Source organism: Drosophila arizonae, chromosome 5 (assembly GCF_054131065.1).
Source record: "Drosophila arizonae isolate 15081-1271.41 chromosome 5, UAZ_ARI_1.0, whole genome shotgun sequence".
Classification (NCBI taxonomy): Eukaryota; Metazoa; Arthropoda; class Insecta; order Diptera; family Drosophilidae; genus Drosophila; species Drosophila arizonae.
The window spans coordinates 12,470,683-12,486,483 of record NC_142925.1 but is presented as its reverse complement, the minus strand read 5'-3'; the positions used below and the strand labels follow the sequence as shown (position 1 = coordinate 12,486,483).

Genomic DNA, 15,801 nt, shown 5'->3' with positions numbered 1-15,801 from the left:
CACACACACACAGGCGTATTCACACCCATTTCAAGTGCTTGCAGCGAAACATTGCGCATACGCCGCGTGTGGCTGCGCTGCATTGTGCAGGCACTTACAAATTATACACAATTTCTAAGCTGGCAAAATCATGATTCTGCGCTTGGGATTTGAGCAGCGCCAGGCACAAAAGCCACGGCCACGAATACGCATTGCTTGCGGCTTGTTGTCGTGGGAGCAACAACAACAACAGCAGCAACAACAGCAGCAGCAGCCAAGTGAACATAAATATACAACAAACAGAAACGGGAAGCGACACAGGCTACATAAATATTATGACGCAAACAAATTATATGCCATTTAAATGTAATACTAATAAGAAAATCCACTTCGTGGCTGCTTGCCACTGTGGACTGCCAGATTTTCACGCTTTAGTGGGATGAACAGGGCATAAAAATTTTTGCTGCTTTTGTGTGTGGGAGTGACTCTGTGTGTGGGAGTGACTGTGTGTGTGTGTGTGTGTGTGTGTGTATGTGAGTAGCGGCAGTTTCTAATTTCGAGTTTTATAAACCATAAAAATTGCGCCAAGGCGACACAAACAACAGAATCTGAACGAAATACGTTTGGGATATACCAAGCATGCATACATATACACATATGTGTAAGAGTGTCTGTGTGTGTGCCTGTGTATGCCATGAAAATGGCAAAGAATATTCGATCAAGCTGGAGAAATTGACACCCAATCTTAGTGCTCGTCTGAACAATGCTTTGTGTTGCCTGTCGCAAATGAGTTTCTTGAACCGCAAGTGAGAGTTGCGCCTAATGCAAATGCTCGCTGATTAAATTTGGCTATTTTCTGTGAGTTTCGTGTGATTTGTTTCGGGCGATTCATGAATATTTAAGCTTCAAAGCAACACAATCAAATCAAAGTATCTATTGGAATTTTGACGAATTTATATTCATAGTACTTTCATGTGGCTGTAAAATATAACAAAAAAAAAAAAAAAAAAAAAAAAGAACAGCTAAAAGTTTAGCTACAGCTAGCTGTTTTTCAGCTGCTCCAAGCACTCGTTTTTTTTTTCGCCGAAAATTGAAGCCTTTAGCATTTTATGAAAACGATATGCCAAAACCAAATATCAATTGGCAGCGCAGCTGATATGTTTGTGTGTGTAAAAACCCCGAACATATCCGGTTCTTGCCACGTGCCGCAACTTTTGTGCCACATTTCCGGCGCCGTTGACATGAAGCGCCTGACAGCGCTAATGCATTACGGGAAACGACAAAATTGCGACAAAGGGCAACCAACACGTGCCCTCCCCCTGCCCCTGCCCCTGCCCCTGCCCCTGCTCGACCCGTTCCAAAGGCAACTAAAACAAACATTTCAGAGCCCGAGGGCCCGGGGGGTTCAGCTGGTGCACTTAACCTTTCCACTGCTGCCACAGCAGGTGGACATTTTTCGAACAAGCAGCGGGAATTGAGTTGGTCGACCGACAGCTTCACTTGCCAGACATACGTAGGGCGAGAGGGTGGGAGAGGGGAAGAGCGACTGCAATCTGTAAACTAGTTGAACTCTTATCAAAGTTCAGGCAATTACCCACCTTGTAGATAGCTGCTGATGCATATGCCGTGTTTAGGCTGATTAATGTTCAGCGGGGCATATGCCGAGGCGACAAGCTCTTTGAGCCCTGAAAACTTTAAACAAATTGAATCATACAAGTCTTGTCATGCGACGTTGCCTCGGATTTGACTACGAAAACTTTCGACAACAAACTACGTAGCGACGCATTTCATGCCTGTGGCAGCTGCTGATGCTGTTGCTGTTGTTGTTTAGCCAGCTGTCTTTAAGTACTATATACATATATGTATATACATGTATATATATATATAAATGTACTTTGCTTATTCTGTGCCAGCCAAGTTTTCACTCAGCCCTGTTGCTGTTGGAATTTATGCAAACACATTAAGAAACTCAACGCATTCGCGTGGTAGGCGTCTACAGCCTACAGCCTACTCCTACCTACTGCCTACTGCGTGCCGTCCATTTGGCTTTCGGCTTTTTCTGTCTTTCGTCTGGTGACAAAGTTGCTCCGTTAAATGAAATTCACGCAATTTTTGCGCTCTGCTTTGGCACTGCCAGCAAAATGAAATGTCTCTCAGTCAGTCGCACTGTTTCTGTCATGCTCCACTCGACTTATGCAGTCGTCGTCCTCGACCTGCCGCCCCCTGCCCGCCCCCTGCGCCACCTTATCATCTGCTGAAGTAGCACCTTTGTTAGGTAACTCACATAATGTAATGGCAATGGCGGCAAACAAAAAATGACATTTGACTTTTAAATTGGATAATTTTTTTCGCTTTCCTCTGCTGATGGCTGGCTGCCAATCAGCAGTAAGAGATACAGCTGCAGCATGGCAACGACGGCCGCTGGACGGACATCGAGGTGCGACGACATTCAGGCAAATTATCAAATGCAAACTAAATGTTAAAGTATTACATATTTGACAGTAGTGTTGGATTACTTAATTAGTTTATGAACTGCAGACAATAGCAACTCATTCTCCTGCTCTGTTACCTGCTTGAGAATGTGCCACATGACACTAACTTTTACTCTATGGCTGCTGCCTCAAGGGCTGCTCCCCATTTGCATATAAATGTTGCACAAACACATGCTCATCTGCATGAGTATGCACACACACACACACGTGTGTGTGGGTGTGCTTTATAGCCACTAATGATTGTAACAAAAATCGCATAAAACGCACGCAAATTGCAGAGATTATGTGCCGCTAGGGCCAAGCTCGTGTTTTATATGCCAAAAGAGAGCGATTCAAGTTGCGTTTTCTTACGAAAAAGGTTTTTTTTTGACACTTTGAAGATTTATTTTGAAAAAAAAAAAGAAAAGAAAAAGTGCTCTGCACAGCACGTGTGAGTGAAGTAAAAATGTAGATGAATTTCAAGTGTTTGCTTTCGCTCTTCCTCTCCCCGTCTCTCCCTATCTATCTCTTCTCTCAAATAAATTCTTATAATAAAAGCTAAAAAATTGTCTTCAAAATATAGGGCAGCCCAGCAGGAGTCATACTATTTTAGAACACTATAGCTCAGCAAATATTCAAATTATTCTTTTTATTAAGCTCTGCAAATATTGTATAAATCTTACCATTCAATTAAAAAATCCATGACGCCTAGAAAATATGCGCAAATAATTGAGTAAAATTTAAATACTATGTAAATTTTTGGCATGAATACGGAAGCGCATTTACCCGCTAAGAGTGATACTATTTGCGATGCTTAAAACTCTGCAAATAATTCTGTTATCAAACATATTGGTCTGATAAACTTTAAAGTTATTCCTGTCATTTATTTATAAATTTTTGCATGGCTACCAAATATTTATATCAATGATATCAACATAACATTAAAAATTTCAGCAAAATATAAAATGTCCCAGCAAAAGTAATGCGATTAGAGATGATTAAAACTCAATAAATATTTCTTTTAATGATTTTATTGAGCTATTGAAATATTCAGCAGAGCTTGACAATTAAAAAAAAAAAAAATAAATAAATAAATAAATTCCTTTAAGCTTATTTAAGACAAGAAGCCCCAATAGGGAATTCTTTAAAAACGCTTATAGAAAATTTGAAAGAAAATTTAAAAAATGTAAGTAATTTATAAATTGAAAAATACAATATTTTTTTACAAATTTTTGCATTTTTTAGCATTAAAGCTATTTCTAGCATGGCTGCAGACAGTTTATCGCCCAGCTGAAAAGTTCAAATCTTAAGCCTGCAGCCAGACAGATTGGTGTGAGGTGAGAAATAGGTGGGCTGAGACAGAGATGAATATTGAGAAAAGACACAGCAAAGTCTAAATCTTCTTTTTGGAGTCTTATGCCACAGCATGCGGGGCACAGCTGCTTGCAGCAATGCCAGTCGAGGCGGGGTAAATAATCTGATACGGCATTCACGCAGCACCAACAGAAATTCCTCGAAAAAACTTCATACCTCATATAAATCCCGTTTCTATTGCACTTTCTTTTTCCATTACTTCCGTTTGGTCATATCAATTGCTGTGAGCAATGAGGATGAGAAATGAGTTTGGCATTCTTCAAATGAATAGCAACCGCAGGGAGCTTCGATAGACGTTGAGTCATAGTCATAATTACTTATGAGAGCCCTGAGAAATGAATTCTCTTTAATATTTGCATCTCTTTCATGAAACTTGGCGCTGTCTCGCTCATTAGCCTTCGTTTGTATTCCATAAGCTCGGCATTTGATTGGGGGGTGGGCGGCAACGCGGCATGCATATTTAATATTCGCAAATACATTATTCGGCAAATTTTCTCTGCCTAGCAAATCGGAAATATTTGGCAAACGCGTCAATCATCAGATCGCTCTATAGACGAGGCCGGCTCAAGATGTAAGTACTTGGGTACCTATAAATAGCGCTGGTGTTGAGCCTATTTGAAGGTGGTTGGATTCCTGGAAGTAAAAACAATCGACTCAGCGCGCGCTCACAATTCACTTAGGGAGCGTGTCGAGACTGAAGATATTATTTCTACATAATTGCTTTTCTTATTTGTTTTTTCTCTCTTTTTTGTGCACGAAATGCGGGGACATATTGCATACTTTTGTGCTCCAGTTACGGCGCACGCATAATGGAATTTGGTGAAAATGGATTTGGATTTGCACAGAGCTCACGAGCGCTCACACACACACACACACACAGAGAGAGAGACACACATGACGATAAGAACAACATGATGCTGATGAGGAGACGGTTTCTTCTCCTGCTGCTGCCATTGCTGCTGATGTGTGTAGTCGTACGTGATGCCAGCGAAACCGAGCGTCAAATGGCAGATTATGTCGCCAGGCATTAAATCACTGGCTGCAGGTAAAATATGCGATGCTTAAACAAAATCAATTCTATTTATACGTGAACGCATAAATTCTGAAGGCGCCCAAGCACAAACACAAACGCAAACAGACCGACAACGAGTGCCAACTGGAGGCAGCCCAAAGACCCGAGCAGTACGTGCCACATGTTAAACGCGCAACGGCAATAAAATAGAGCAGTTGCTTAAATCAGAACGTAAGCCTAAGCCGGAGGTAAGCTGTTTATTTCGAGTGATATTTAGTACTGGCATTACCCGGTACAGCCAGCCCCACGGCAATACAAACAACTGCCGCATACTCCCCCGCCCACACCACGCTCGGCCCACTTTAGGTGTTCGCACAAATAAAGCTATTGGCAGATTTTGTGGACGTTGCCCGGGGCAACCCGCAATCCTTCAGCCACTTGGCCCGCTAAATGCCACGTGCCGATGTGCATCGATTGTCAATGTGACATTTATGAATTCAATTAGTTGAAATTCACTGAAATTCAGCAGCTGTCGCTTGTTATTCAGAAAAGCAGCAATGGGTCTGCTAGGTATAGGCCAAGTCACGAGTCTTTGAGATTCCACAGTCTCCACGGGAAACATTCTTAATGATTCGTTCTCTGCTCGATTGCATATCGATTTCATGTGCAGCCAGCTCAAAGCGAACTGCGCCTGCTATTGGCAGCATTTTGATTGCTAATGTGATGTCGCCTCTTGCATTCCGACAGGAGAAATGAACATGCACAGGGCTCGACAGCTATTGATTGATGCCAGCCAAAAGAGTTTTCAATTGGCTTCCGGCCAGTTGCATGCATAAAAATAACTCTATTTCATATATTTTTCTTTCATTATTTGTAAAATTTTTTATCCATATGAAAAAATTGATTATTAATATAGTAAAAAATGCGATTTGAAACGTCATCAAATGACGCACGTTTGCAAACTAAATTTATGAATTTGACAGCGCAAAGCAAAGGGAACGCGTGCCACAAAAAAAAAAAAAAAAAAAAAAAAAAAAAAAAAAACAACAACAAAAAAATATTTTATGAATATTTGACGAATTTATGACCTGTCTAACTGGAAATTGGATAAGCTTTTATTAAATTTGCAAGTGAAATTTACAAGTAGTGTTAGTATATTATTTTATCAAGAGTAAATGCGATTGAATGTTGTGAAGAGTTTTTGGAATTCTTTCTTTTTATTCTCATGCTACTACTCTATGAAAATGGAAAAATATTACGCATATTAAATGTATGTGAGTTTATAAGCAGCTAGAGCAAGAGCAGATCTTTATTTATACAAATCATATTTGATTCATATGCTCACATTTCTTTATGAACCTGGAACACTCTAAAATAATCAAGAAAAATGTATTATTATTATTATTATTATTTTTTTTTTATTAATTTGTTGAATCTCAAATTCAAGCTATTTTAATAAGAATCATTTGTCTTTCCTAATGTCAGTTATTTTTAAACTGAAAATTGTAAATACATTACATAAATTATTTAAACATCATTCGATACTTGAGTGCCTCATCACCAAAACATCGGCTTTCCAAGCAGCTTCGACTCTTGCGCTGAGTAAAAATAATCCACACACACACACACAAAGAGAGAGAGAGAGAGAGAGAGAGAGGTTGTTGGCGCTACCTGAGTGTTATCCTCTTTATGTTGAATTCCAGGGAATGATAAAGACGTCTCACCAAATGTAGAGCACATACATTAGTGTAAATATGTTCGTATATGTTCGAATTATTTGAGCTGGACTCAGATTGACTGCAATTAGTATTAAGACTCTCATGTTTGGTATAAAAAAATGAGATGTGAATAAAGGGTATCAAATAGCTCAAAGCTTGCGCTCAATCATTGAGGAGATATCAATGTTCTCTCCCTCTCACTCTCTCACCCTTTCTTACGTTCGGTTGTTGTGTAGTGAGCCTCGTATGAGCCAACTAAACGAACTCTGTGCCGCGGAGTCTTTATATAGGAAATTAAATTGAGAGCAGTGTGTAGCTAATATTTGGTATTAGTGTGTGTGAGTTGGTGTGATTTAATAAGATCTCTTGATCACTGGAGCTCTAGCACGGCACAGTCAATGTTAAGCCGAAGAAAATGTTTGACTTGAAAGCGATGCAAGGCAGCATAAGAAAATATGAATTAAAGAAGCAGAAACAAAAGAAATTATAAGTGTAAATATAAGACAAAAAAAAAAAGAAAAATGTAAGAAAATATTTAACTGAACACATATGCAAAAGTTGATGAAAACTAAAAAGAATATATAGAATATAGAACAAACTCCAACACATATATAAAAATATATTTATATATAGCAAATGAATACACAAGTATTTATATATGTTTTATGTACTTAATTTCAGTTGCCACAAAAATACACCTGCCTACAGGGTATTCCTCGGTCGTGCCACAGCCTGACATAGTTGATTTATTTCTCTTTAAATAACACATCACTGCAATTAAAATTAATTTTGATTTTGATTTGGCAATGAAAACAAACAGGCAGGCAGGCAGGCAGGCAAGGCAAGGCAGCCCGGCCGGAGTGAGTGAGCTGGAGATCCGGAAAGTCAAAACCACAAGCGTTCGTTATTTATTATGCGCATAATTTTCGCATAAAATGCTCGCCAAATTCACATTTCAATTTTGCGGCGCTGTCAAAGCGTTTTGCGGTTGCCGTCACATGCAACACATCCTAATGCCTCATTATGGCTAAGCGGACGAGTGCTGTGCGGCATTTCATTTACAGCAGATTGTTGGCCATAAATGAGAGAAATTGAAATGACAATCAAAAGCAGTCATCGATCGAGGCAGCTCGATTGAAAATGTTTGGTAAAAAAAAAAAGTGCGGAATATTTTATCAAAAATGTTTTTCTTGTCTTTTTAATATTTTGGGATATTTCAATTAGCTTAATACTCGGAAAATAAATTGCCAAAAGAGGGAGAGAGAGAGAGAGAGAGAGACTATGTCTCGCCAGTGGCTGGCAATTCGCTCGACTCTCAGCCATGTCACATAACTCATACGCCATGTGAGCGCGCGGGAGAGTCTCAACTCGGGTTAGTTTTGTCAAATGCTGCAAAGATGCTAAAAACAAAGGCGCGTAATGGACAAAGCGTGTGGCCATAAATTGAAAGCGCCAGAAGTTTACAAAATGGCAACGAATAAAATGCTCAAAGCCAGTCAAATGGAATTTTTCGGCTTAATTTATGGCAGGCAGTGAACGAGGGGCAACGGCAAAGGGGCGAGGGGCGATGGATGGCAGACTTGCCCAAATAACAGGGCTAATATAAAACATGACGCCGCACTTTATTGACCAACCAGATACGCGTATTCCTCAGCCAGTCAGTCAGTCAGTCAAAGACGGTCATAAGACCAAATCCTTCAAAATCAGGACCCACCAAACGAACGGCTCGCAAATCTGATTCGAGTCCAGTGCGTACATGCAAAATGGCGGCGATCTGTGTGTGTGTGTGTGTGTGCGGGAGTGTCTGTGTGTGTTTATGTTTGGAAAATAAAGCCAAATGGTGCGCGTAAGCAAAACCAAAGTCAAACTCCAACTATTAAGTAAATTATCGACAAACAATGCAAAGGACTACAAGATATATAAGCACACAAACATGTATACATACATACATACACACATATATGTATATAAAAGCTCTGTGTGCTTGTGAATAGATGACGCCAGCATTTTTTTCTCCCTCGCTCCCTTTTTTTCTGGACTTGTCTGCAACATGAAATTTTAAAGCACACGACAGCGGAAATAACAAAAGTTAAACGCTCATCAATAACACTTCCGCTCCAATATATATATAAATTTATAGCAGCACGAACAACTAGCCTGAGCTGGAGTGATTTATGACAAGGTTTTTTAGCTTTTTGGGGTTTTTGGCAGCGGCTTGTTTGTGTGTGTGTGTGCTTTCATGTATTAATAATCAAATACAATTGCTTAATGGCTCTGGGCTTTGATTAGTCGCACAGCTTGTTTAATGCATCGCTAGGGTTTTGCGAACAAAGCTGGCTTAAACTGCAGCAGCGCCTCAAAGTATGCAGCACAAATCGCATGCGCATGCAAAATGGCTGATTTTAATTTCCTGTCCATGTCAATCAATGCTCCAAGGCGGTTCATCTAAGACCTTGAACATGAAACATGCCTTCTCACGTGGCTGAGTGTAAGTGTGCGTGTGCATGTGTGTGTGTCAGTGTGTGTGTGTGGGCACGTGGAAAATACAAATTGAATATTCATAAACGCATTGGCAAAGGCTGTTTGTGAGTGTGTCAACGACGGGATGGGAATCATCTATATACCTACATATATAGCATCTACCTATATCGTATATGTGTGTGTGCATGATTTTATGACGGCCCACTTGTGCTGTGAGTGCATAAGAGTTGCTAAAACTCCCGTTAGCCGACTCGGCCTGGCCATTAGGTTTTACTTTTATGGCTGGTCGTGTCGTAAATTAACACAAGCTGCAGCTAACATTAGCTCGGGCCAAATTCTACCGACAATAAGCACATAAAATAAACAGGCCAGCTTACTCACTCCCTCCGGCTCACTCTCCCTCTCTCGCCCTCTCCCTCTACCACTCGGTGTGTGCTGAGCGCGCGGCTGACGACAACGACAGACGCATTATTCTGAAAGGCAAACGTTAAATAATATAAACACTGAGGCAGCCAGCGGAGGCCGTACAAAGGCCGTCGTCGCCAGATGAAGAAGAAATGACTGAGCAATCGACGGCGTGAAGGGGGTGACAGGCCCGCGACAACATTGTTTGGCCTGTGGGCCCCATTGTCGCCACAGTGACATGCCATACCGCAATGGCAACACACGCACGAGTTGTCAGTCAGTCAAGCAACGGTAAAACGGTTCGCGTCACGTTTACTGTGGGCCTTTTGTGTCCGCACACAATACAATGTGCTACATATACACCATATATACACACATCTGGCTCTCTCACTCTCACTCTCGCTCTTTCTTTCTCTATATATATATTTAGTTGTAAAAGTTGAAGATGTTGCTGTCTGTGCCTCAACCTTGACACTTGACGGCCAAGGCTGATAAATTATACGCTTGCCAGCCAAGTTTCGTTGCAGTTGGTGCCACTTGAAAGTAGTTGCCTGAGTTGCGTGAGCTTTCGCTGCGCACTGACAACTGTCGCCATAACTCACTCCTGCAATGGCCGCAACTTACTAACGAAAGTTGGACCGACTAGTTGCAGTCCTTCGAGAGTAGATTGGGGGCGTGTGTAGAGCGCTCGCCGTGATTTAGCCAGTTTGCCATTTGTTTTCATAATGCCACATGAACTGTTGCTTTTCACATGCAGCTCAATCAAAGCACAGCCACAAAACTTTTGTGCCATAAACAAAACTTGAGAACGGCCTTAGATACCTGTCTCAAACAATGCACGGCAACGGCACAGCAGGAAAACGAGAATCACTCACGAAACACAGCAGACAAGGCACAGCAATAAAGGCAGCTATCGAGCAACTTCAAAGGGTTGCCGTTGTCAGGACAGGGCCCAGCTCCCAATCAAGTCGCTGACAGTTTTTCTGTGGCAAGGCAAACACAATTCTCTGAATCTCTGTGCGACATTTTGGTGCTGCGCTGATGGCTTGTTGAGAGTATATTGGTTTTAGATTTTAGATACTTGTGAATTTAATAAAAATGCATTATTATTTATTTTTAATTATTTTATAAACATCGTTTCCCTTTCTAGTATTTTTTTGCCTTTTATTTATTCTCTTAAAAAAAAAATTAAATAAATAAATAAATCTAGTACTAGTCCTAGAAAATGTAATAATAAATCACAAAACAATTTTTGAAGAATACTTTTAAATAATTTAATATGTTTTTATTAGTCTTTAATTTTTTTAATGTTATTTTATTTATATATATTTTTTTTTATTTTTATATCATTAAAAGCAGTGTATCTGCTGCTCATTCTGCTTTTTGTTTGGCCTTGGTTTGCCGCAAAGGTAAAAAGTGTTTGCTGTTATCATAGACCGAACTTTCTTTGGACATTTTATTTCATGTGCTGAAATACTTTCGGAAATTAACGTAAATGCGACAGAATGAAAATTCACTTCAATTAGATTGAATTATTTGTATTTTAGAAATGTCTATTTAATTAAAAGTATTCTAAATTTGATTTCATTGCCAAAAAAAAAAAATGTTGTTTATTTGAATTGACTATATACAAGTTAATATAAATATAAATTAAAAATTTCTTTTTATTTTTTGCTAAAAATAAAATTAAATTGAGCTTTTCAGCATGCCAAACTAAAATTTTGAAAAATAATTCGGATAAATCTTACAAAATAGTATTATCAAAAATTGATGCAAAGTGCGCCTAGACTTAAATTCCCCATATTAAGAGCTAATTAAATTTCTGCCCTCTTATCATGCAACATATCAATCGACACTGATCGATGATCTGGGATGCCTTCAAATGAGGCGTATAATTGAGCGAATAGCCCTCATTTGAGCCGTAAAGCAATTGGCCGCCTCCTGTTGCTGTTTGATGTTGCCGGCCAATCGAGTGGGCATTTAGGCCTGCTTAATAATAGATATGTTTCATCAAGCCGCAATCAGCCACGTTAATGAATGATTAACACGCAGCCGTCATAACTAATTTACTGTGAAACCAAAGAGCAGCCAATGGCACACACACACACACATACACACATCCAGAGGCAAACACACCCACCTTATGTAGGCATGGCGTGCCCTGTGTGCATGGGGGCGTAAACTGCCTGAACGACAAAATAACTAAATCGTTTATCGAATGGGCGTGGCGCCAACTGACCTCCAGCTAGGCGATGGGGCCCAGCGCCTGATGCTTGTTTAAATGAAATTTCGATTTTTAATTGGGCGCTCGAGGCTTCTAACTGAAGGACTGCACGATAGAAGTACGCCGTCAATTAGATTGATTGGCTGAGGGGTCTCTTCAGAACGAGGCCAATAACGGTAATGCTCTTATGGCCCAAATGAGCCATAAACAGTTCCTAATTAATTGGCCAACCTTTTGCAACTCCAAGTTTAGGCTTAATTAAAAAAAAAATATATATATATATATATATATATATAAAAAAAAATGGCTGATAAAAAACGCCCACACGTGCATTTTGTTACCTGGATTTTGCTGAAATTATTTTTCCACAAACTGTAAATGCGGAGCAGACTCCGCTGCGTCTCCATAATTAGTGGGCATTACGTTAATTGCAAAATGTTTTGCGGCAGGTTTGAATTGAATTAAATAGTTGCCCATTTCAATTTATGTTTTTGTTGTTGTTGTGTTTTTGTTTTTGTTGATGTGATTTAGCTGAGTTTTTAATTACATTTGCTTATGCAAACAATTTGACGCATAAAGCGCTTACATAAAATAATAATTAAGTTGAGCGCCCCACACGGCGTATACATAATACGGCTGCCGATTAAGTAGTTATGAAATAATTATGCAAATTCTCAGCTCACACAGCCGGACACCCACACAGGCCAAACAAGCATTGAGCAATCGCACACAGACACAACTGGCCTGCTCGAAAATCTTTGCCCAGGTGAGGGCCAGGGCAGGTAAACATCTAATCCGAACGAAACAGCAGCAGAGTGAAAACTTTTTGAGCGCATTAAAGCATGGCTTAAGCCCGGCGCAAACTTTAAATTTCTGCAATTTCTTGGCAACTGGGCAAAAACAATTGCCAAGTGGCTGGCCATGTTCGAGCAGTTGCTGGCTGCTCAACTTTCTGAAATAAGAAGAACTGTTTGTTGTGTTCGCTGGGGCTCAGCTGGGGCTCGGCTCGGCTCGGCTCGAGCGAGTGTGAATGGGTCAGCCAGAAAGTTGACTTAATTTGCATTCATGCACAAAGCAGCAGCACCATTTGCAGAATGCTTGGCGAGGGGGAGCCCATGTCTCTGTGTGCGTGTGTGTGGATGTGCTAGGTGCCACATAGTTCCCATTGTGCGTGCAACAAAACGCTCGCAATTAAAACCATAATCAGAATCAGCGTCGGAAACAATTAAACCGAATGAAGCATATAATTATTTATTCTGTGTGCCTGGCGAATGTTCGCGCTCTTCTGCACGAGCGCACACACACAGAGGCAGACACACGCACACACACACACAGACATTCGTTCATTAAACGCAAGTTAGACAAATCTTCTTAATGGCATTAAATATGACCATTTCCTGGCAGCCTGCGCTCATTTCTCTTCTGCAGCTCAGGACATGGCTTGAGTGGCTCTGACTGCGGCGACTGCGGCTGCTGCGACAACTGATGAAAGAAATTTGCGAAATTAATTAGGCGTTAATTGTAATTTCGAGCAAACAAAAAGAGTTTAATTAATTTACCTAACAATGGAATGGAACGGAACGGAACGGCATGGAATGTTGAGCCACAAAGTGTAAGCTAAACTTGGCAACGCACTCAACTTTGGCCAAATACAATTTCACACTTCGTCTAACGCCCAGCAGCCACGCCCACGCCTAGGCACAGGCCTAGGGCCAGGCATAGACACGGCTCGGGCTATGAGTCGTATGAGCAATTTTAGCCATCTGCTGCGAATTCCTACGTTCGCTTTGACTTTAATGTTTGCTTTACTCATGTTCACTTTTCGACTCCGGCTCCTCTTCTCCGCCCGTTGTGTGCGGGCCAGTTTAATTAATTGAGCCGCAGTCGGTGTCTGCTGCGACTCCTGCTTGAAAATGAACTCTCTGCGTTTTCAATTCGCTTTGTGCGTGCTCGGGCCGGTTGCCCGGCTACCCGCCTTTGCAGTTGTTCACCCATCCACACTCCACTTTCCAATTGCCATTTCGTCTTTACTCACTTGAGGGCGTGGCACCGACTGCAACTGCCAATTGGCCACGCGATTGTGTCAAATCCGTGTTTTCACGCTGCGTAATGAAAAACTCTTTGGCTTACAGTGCACAGATGTCAGAAAAGCAGAGATTTTATATATATATATATATGTATATATATATATACTCATCCACCATAATATATATAGGTATATACGATAAACAGTTGCATTTCATTTAATTAAATGCACAAACAAAGTGCTTGTTTTATGTTTCTTACTCGTCTGAGAGCAAAAATACAGCTGCGTTGTTTCACACTTTACGCAATTATTTGATTAAGCGTCCATTTAATTAACAACTTTAATCATTCGGTAGCTATCATTTCAATGAATTTAAGCTTTGGCTTTTGATTGAATAGTTTGGAGAGCTCTAGAGAGTAGAGATCTCTACTCTACTGCTCTAAGACACAATGCAATCCACTAGCAAAGCTTCTTCAAAAGTGAACTATTTGAGAATTATTTTCCATGATTTATTTATTCTTACTTGCCAATTCAATCAATTATTTATTTACTTATATTTTATTTTAATATTTTTATTTTTATTTATCTATTTATTTAATTTTATTTATTTATTGTTTGATATTTTAGATATGTTATTTATTTATTATATTATTTTATTTTATTACTTTTATTTGAAAACAAACGAATTTTTTAAATAAATAATTAATTAATTTTAAATATTTTTTTAAGTTTTATTAAAATGTTTGTTAATAATTAATTTTGATTTGATGATAATTTGTATTTCTTTTTATTTTGTAATTTTCAAGATATTTAATACATTTTATTTTATAATAAATTATTTAGTTGCATTGACAAACTCAAGTTGCACTTCATACAATAATCTCACATTTTATGTTATAAAAACATTTTATTATATGCACAAACTACGGCAATTGTTTCTAACAAGGAGATTTTTTAAGTTTCGTTCATTGTGTTAAACTTTCTGGCTTGGCCTCAAACTTGGAACTCTTATAAAAACTTTTGCAGTACCATAGATCACGCTTAAATAAAACCAAAGGAAAAAGTTTAATTCAATTAAAATTAAATTGAGGAATCAAAAGTTTAAAATCAACTAAAGACGAGTATTTATTTATTTATCAAATGGAATAATGAAAATGTAAAAATATCTCAACTCTTTCCAATTTGCATTTTCTATTAAAAATAATGAAAAACAAGTAAGAAAGCTCCAGTCGAGACTGCTCGACTAGGAGATACCCTGAACCCTCCAAGCTGATATTCTAATCATTCTGCACTTCTTTTATGCACACATACATACACATGCATCCACACGCACGCATAAGCCTGCGCTCTGCTAACTGCGCAGTAAGCAGCGACTGCGCTTGGGCTGCGCTGCAGTGTGGGCAATATTATGAGAATTTATTTGTTAAATAATTTCTTTTGTAGACATACGATCTTAATGAAACTTTTAGAGCGTAATCATATGGTGAATATGTGTGTATATTCCAAAGCTAAAGTCTCTAGTATTTGAAACACGCTTTTTACAAAAGTGAGGGTGAGGGGGTGAATTTAAGGGTGGGGGGTAAATTTTAACAAAAACCGAAATTGTATAAATTGCATATAAGCATACATTAAAAATTTGGAGACTCTAGCAATAAGGGTGTAGAAGACATCATTTTATAACTGGTTTTCGATAAGGTTTTTTATCGATAAAAAAAGATCGGGATGAGTTAGCGATTTTTAATGATAAACTTGATATGCGCGCTGTAATTACGGACATTTTAAAAAAAATTTGAAGTCTCTAGCTCTTATATCTTCTGAAATCGACGCGTTCATACATACGGACGGACGGACGGACGGACGGACGGACGGACGGACGGACGGACGGACGGACGGACGGACGGACAGACAGACGGACAGGGCCAAATCGACTCAGCTCGTCGCCCTGATCAAGAATATATATACTTTGTGGGGTCTGCCACGCCTCCTTCTGCCTGTTACATACTTTTAACAAAACCATTATACCCTGATTTCCCATTTTCAATGGGTTCAGGGTATAAAAAATATATATACCATATATACAAGATAAATTCGAGTACTCCTCTCAAACAGCA

At 39.5% G+C, this 15,801-nt stretch overlaps 1 protein-coding gene across 1 annotated transcript in view; it reads right to left on the bottom strand.

Annotated features, from left to right (window-relative positions):
- LOC108617461 (uncharacterized) overlaps positions 1-15,801 on the bottom strand; it is a 63,363-nt gene that overhangs the window by 46,353 nt on the left and 1,209 nt on the right. The gene's annotated exons all lie outside the window — the stretch shown is intronic.